At 41.9% G+C, this 5,434-nt stretch overlaps 1 non-coding gene across 1 annotated transcript; it reads left to right on the top strand.

Moving 5' to 3' along the window:
- Window positions 1–2,108: 2,108 nt before the first annotated feature.
- Window positions 2,109–2,184, top strand: TRNAS-GGA (transfer RNA serine (anticodon GGA)). Its single transcript has one exon. It is a non-coding gene; the product is annotated as a tRNA-Ser (tRNA).
- Window positions 2,185–5,434: the final 3,250 nt, after the last annotated feature.

Here is a 5,434-nt window from a genome sequence, read left to right as displayed (position 1 = left end):
CTAACAAATTATAGTCGATGCTGCTGCCGATCAGAAACCAGACTTTGAGAGCAACTGACTTAAACGAGGGGATGGACTAAGAAGTCAACAAATAAGTGTTGGCCACCTAACTGCCCCTATTGTTTTATGCTCCTCCTTAGTAGTTCCAGGATCCATCCCTGCCTGCATGCTACTATGGAAGCTTCTATTTAGCTCTGATGAAGCTCTTTAGGAAGACCAGAGGTCTTCCTGCTGTGATAGCGCCTGATGATTCTGATATAGGCTGAAGGTATAGAACCACTGGTCTAGGTGATTTAATCCAGGAGAAACAACTATCAAAAAAAGAACAGTGGGCCCTGGCCGGTTGGCTCAGTGGTAGAGCGTCGGCCTGGCGTGCGGGGGACCCGGGTTCGATTCCCGGCCAGGGTACATAAGAGAAGCGCCCATTTGCTTCTCCACCCCCACCCCCTCCTTCCTCTCTGTCTCTCTCTTCCCCTCCCGCAGCCAAGGCTCCATTGGAGCAAAGATGGCCCAGGGGCTGGGGATGGCTCCTTGGCCTCTGCCCCAGGCGCTAGAGTGGCTCTGGTTGCGGCAGAGCGACTCCCCGGAGGGGCAGAGCATCGCCCCCTGGTGGGCAGAGCGTCGCCCCTGGTGGGCGTGCCAGGTGGATCCTGGTCGGGCGCATGCGGGAGTCTGTCTGACTGTCTCTCCCCGTTTCCAGCTTAAGAAAAAAAAAAAAGAAATAAATAAAAAAAGAACAGTGCGCCTGACCTGTGGTGGTGCAGTGGATAAAGCGTCGACCTGGAAATGCTGAGGTCGCCGGTTTGAAACCCTGAGCTTGCTTGGTCAAGGCACATATAGGAGTTGATGCTTCCAGCTCCTCCCCCCTTCTCTCTCTGTGTCTCTCCTCTCTTTCTCTCTCTCTCTCTCTCTCTCTCTCTCTCTCTGTCTCTCCCTCTCCTCTCTAAAATGAATAAATAAAAATTTTTTTTAAAAAAAGATATTCATTTAAAAAAAAAAAAAAAAGAACAGTGCTCTGCCAAAGGAAGAATGAAAAGAAGGCAGGCTCTATCCCAGATGGTAACATCTGAAGCCCTTCACCAAATCTACTCCCTAAAGTCAACAAGAGAAGCACAAGTTCTATAAAAGGAAGACAACAAAGTCAACACCCTATAGTGGAAGAAGCCAAATTAATGGGCTGGCTAAAATAAGAATTTTTAGTAAAAATTTTAAAATAAAACATACACCCTCAAAAAAATAGGGAGAATATTACCAACATGAGCCAGGAACAGAGTCATAAGGAGGTAGAATCTGGAAATTCTGAATATGAAAAATATAACGTGGTTGAAATAAAAAACTCAAAAGGAGAGCTGAAGGGTGGAAGACTAGTGCTATGAAGACAGCATCTTAAAAACAGAGAGAGAGGTGAATGAATCCTGTACAATACTATTAAATAAAATAAAAGCACAGATAAACAACACAGCACTGGATATCTGCCCAGAATATGTATGTGTGCCCATCTACATGGACGTAGATTCGAGTGACTAAGAGGGGTGTAAAATTAGAGTGGGAAAGAAAATTAAGGAGAATAAAATGCGATGAGAAAGGCCTTTCCTAGACCACTGATTACTCTGCTATGACAAAGAGTGGAATAAACTCAGTTCTCTGTCTCTGAGGACCAAATTTCAGATTCTTTTTTATAGAATGCCATTTAAAAAACTATAAGGAAATACACAAAATAATAATAGTTGTGGTAATATAGAATACATTTATAGGTGTGTTTTCCATAATTTAAAAACATTGTAATTTTTGTTTTATAGGAATATTTAAGCAAAAAAAAAATGAATGCTTTTCTCCAAAAACTAGCTATATGCTGAGATAACCTGACATTAAATCAATTTCTACATTTGCAATATTGAACTGTTTTTTTTTCAGTCCTGAGTCACATGAAAAACAGCATCTTCAACAGTGCACTGCCATTTTACATTAATCTTCCAGATAACAAAACAGGCATTGCAGTCAGTAAATGTCATCAGAAAAAAAGAGAAATTTATCTTCATTTAAATTATCTAAACTTTTGAATCTTTGCATCAGTTACTTGCTTTTATTCATCAAAATTTCCATTTCTAGCCCTGGCCGGTTGGCTCAGTGGTAGAGTGTCGGCCTGGAATGCAGAAGTCCCGGGTTCGATTCCCGGCCAGGGCACACAGGAGAAGCACCCATCTGCTTCTCCACCCCTCCCCCTCTCCTTCCTCTCTGCCTCTCTCTTCCCCTCCCGCAGCCAAGGCATCACCCCGTGGTGGGCAGAGCGTTGTCCCCTGGTGGGTGTGCCGGGTGGATCCCTGTCGGGGGCATGCGGGAGTCTGTCTGACTGTCTCTCCCCATTTCCAGCTTCAGGAAAAAGAAAAAAAAAATTCCATTTCTAGTTTTCTACCAGGTTAATGATGAACAACCTTTATATTGTAAGATTCAAACACTCAGAGAGTAGCCTCAAGACATGTACTTATACCTTTCCCTCTGTTTACAATAGTCTTTCCATGGCTCCGAGGAAGGCCCTCAATACTTTTCTTTTCATCCTTGTCTATTGGAACTTTTTCTAAAATAGCACCTACCCTCACCATATACCTCACTACTTTGTGTGGGGCACTGTTTGTATTATTTATATATTGCTGCATAACAAATAACCCCAAAATTCAGTGGCTTGAAACAGTACACATTAATTATCTCATAGTTTCTGTTGGGTCAAGAGCCCAGGTATGGCTGAAATGGGGACTCTTACAAGGCTGCAATCAAGCTTCTACTGAGGAAAACGGCACTTCCAAGTTCACACAATGGTTGCTGGCCAATTCAGTTCCTTGAGTATTGGCCTGAGGGCCTCAGTGCCTAACCACATGGGCCTCTGTCACATGTCATTGTTCTTTCAAAACCAGCAACGAAGAAAGTCTGCTAGCAAGAGGGAAGTCACAATATTTTGTAACCTAATCATAGAAATAACAATCATTCATATATTTTGATTAAAAGTGAGTTACTACGTCCTGCCCACAGGCAAGGAATAAAGTTAACCCAGATCATGAATACCAAAAAAGTAAAATCATTCGGGCATATCTCAAAGGCTATCACATGGTCTTAAGCATGCTTCGTGTGTGTTGGGCAAACAAATGTGTTACAGATGTGTTAGGCTTGCTCACTTGCACTTTGCCTGAGGTGCATGAGCTCGGGGCAGCACCATGTGTATATGGTTTATGTAAGGCTGCAGGTGCTTATCCTTCAGGCTGCAGATTGTAGATTGCAGTTTGCCTGCTACGTTTACAAAGGGTCATTGTTTGCTATTGTTTGCCAGAGAAAGGGTCTTCCCCGGCAACCACCACTTGTTTTGCCTGTGAGTCCTCAGAGAGAGAGAGAGAAGCAGTTTGCCCTGACTGCTTGCTCCTCCACCTTTGCGAGTCTCTAATAAACAAAATGGCCCACCATCCCTTGGTTCCACAGTTCCTTTACCGTCTGCCCAAATCCAATGGGAACTTGCATGGCCACGGCCACCAGCCTTACAATGTGCATGAATATATTGCTATAAGGGAGTTATTCTTCCCATTTTAAGACAAGGATGCTGAGATAAGTGAGGTTAACTAATTTGATCAAATTCACATAACTAATAAAGGTTTGGTCATAATTTGAACTCAGGTCTACAAGACTACACCATGGTCTTAATGCACACACTATCCTGCCAGATCTGTATTTTAGAGTTGAATTTTTATTCAAAAAGAACTTAACATTCCCCTTATTAAATTTTACTTTTTGTTTACATTAATCCTTTCATTAGCCAACCCTGTCAACTTTTTATTGTGATTTCTAAATATCTAGTTCTGTGACTTCAGCAGAAATGCCCCTAGACATTTAGAAACCCCAGCTGTCAACTTTCTGCATCACAGTAGCTCAGATAAATGGAAGTTCATCATTTTCTAAATGGAGAAATCTTTTTCTTTCTCTTCTTCCTTTCTTCCTCTCTTTTCTTTTTTCTTTCTTCTTTCTTTCTTTCTTTCTTTCTTTCTTTCTTCCTTTCTTCCTTTCTTCCTTCCTTCTTTCCTTTCTTCCTTCCTTTATTCTTTCTTTCTTTCCTTCTTTCTTTCTTCCTTTCTTTCTTTTAGAGAGAGGCAGGGAGAGAGAGACAGACAAGAACAGTATGTGCCCTGACCAGGGATTGAACCAACAAACCCTGCTCTTCGGAACAATGCTCCAAGCCAGGGGTCCCAAACTTTTTACACAGGGGGCCAGTTCACTGTCGCTCAGACTGTTGGAGGGCCAGACTATAAAAAAAAAACAACTATGAACAAATCCCTATGCACACTGCACATATCTTATTTTAAAGTAAAAAAAACAAAACGGGAAAAAATACAATATTTAAAATAAAGAACGAGTAAATTTAAATCAACAAACTGACCAGTATTTCAGTGGGAACTCTGCTCCTCTCCCTGACCACCAATGAAAGAGGTGCCCCTTCCAGAAGTGCAGCGGGGCCGGATAAATGGCCTCAGGGGGCCGCATGCGGCCCATGGGCCGTAGTTTGGGGACCTCTGCTCCAACAAATTGACCATTCATCCAGAGCAGGTTCTTATGTCATAATGGTACAGTGTGATGCTGAAGACATACATGGATAATAAATTCAACTAACTCCCCATTCCCACTCTAATCCTAACTCCAAATCCATCAGGATACTCTGTTCTTTCTGTTGAAGGAGGATGCAGAGGATATAGTTAGGCATAGATATACCTAATGGTTTTTTTTAATTATTTATTAAATCAACAGAATTTCAGGTAGATGGTGTCTATGGCCTTATGTCTGATATGAACTAACAGGGGCATAAAGTTTGGCTCTTATTTTTTATTATTTCTAATTTTCTGTTACCTTATTTCCTAAGGAAAATTTCATATGCTTTCAATTAAAAGGAGGTGTAGACTGAGGGACCGTTACTCCTCAGGCTGCCTTCATTTCCACTCTAAACTTTTCTTTTCAGAAATGTGTGAGTCAAATAGGAAAAAAAAAGTAACTACATTATAAAATAAATGGAGGCCAGGACTTCATATGCCCATAAATATACTTCAATTAAACTTCTTAGAACATTTAGCTCAGAGATATGTATGATAAGGCCAAAATGGTCATTAGCAATTAAAATAAAATCCAACTTTTCTTTTTTTTATTTCTTTCTTTTTCAAGTTGAGAGGAAGGGAGATAGAGAGACAGATTGCCACATGCACCTCAGCCAGGATCTACCCTGCAGCCCTTGTCTGGGACTGATGCTCTTCCCATCTGGGGCCATGCTTGCAACTGAGCTATTTTTAGTGCCTGAGATGGAGGCTCCAGGAGCCATTCTCAGGACCTAGGGCCGATGCACTGGAAACAATCAAGTTCTGGCTGTGGGAAGGAAAGATAGAGAGAAGGGGGAGGAGAAAGAGTGGAGAAG

The sequence above is a fragment of the Saccopteryx leptura genome, chromosome 3, assembly GCF_036850995.1.
Source record: "Saccopteryx leptura isolate mSacLep1 chromosome 3, mSacLep1_pri_phased_curated, whole genome shotgun sequence".
Taxonomy (NCBI): Eukaryota; Metazoa; Chordata; class Mammalia; order Chiroptera; family Emballonuridae; genus Saccopteryx; species Saccopteryx leptura.
This window is presented reverse-complemented; position numbering and strand designations above follow the sequence as displayed.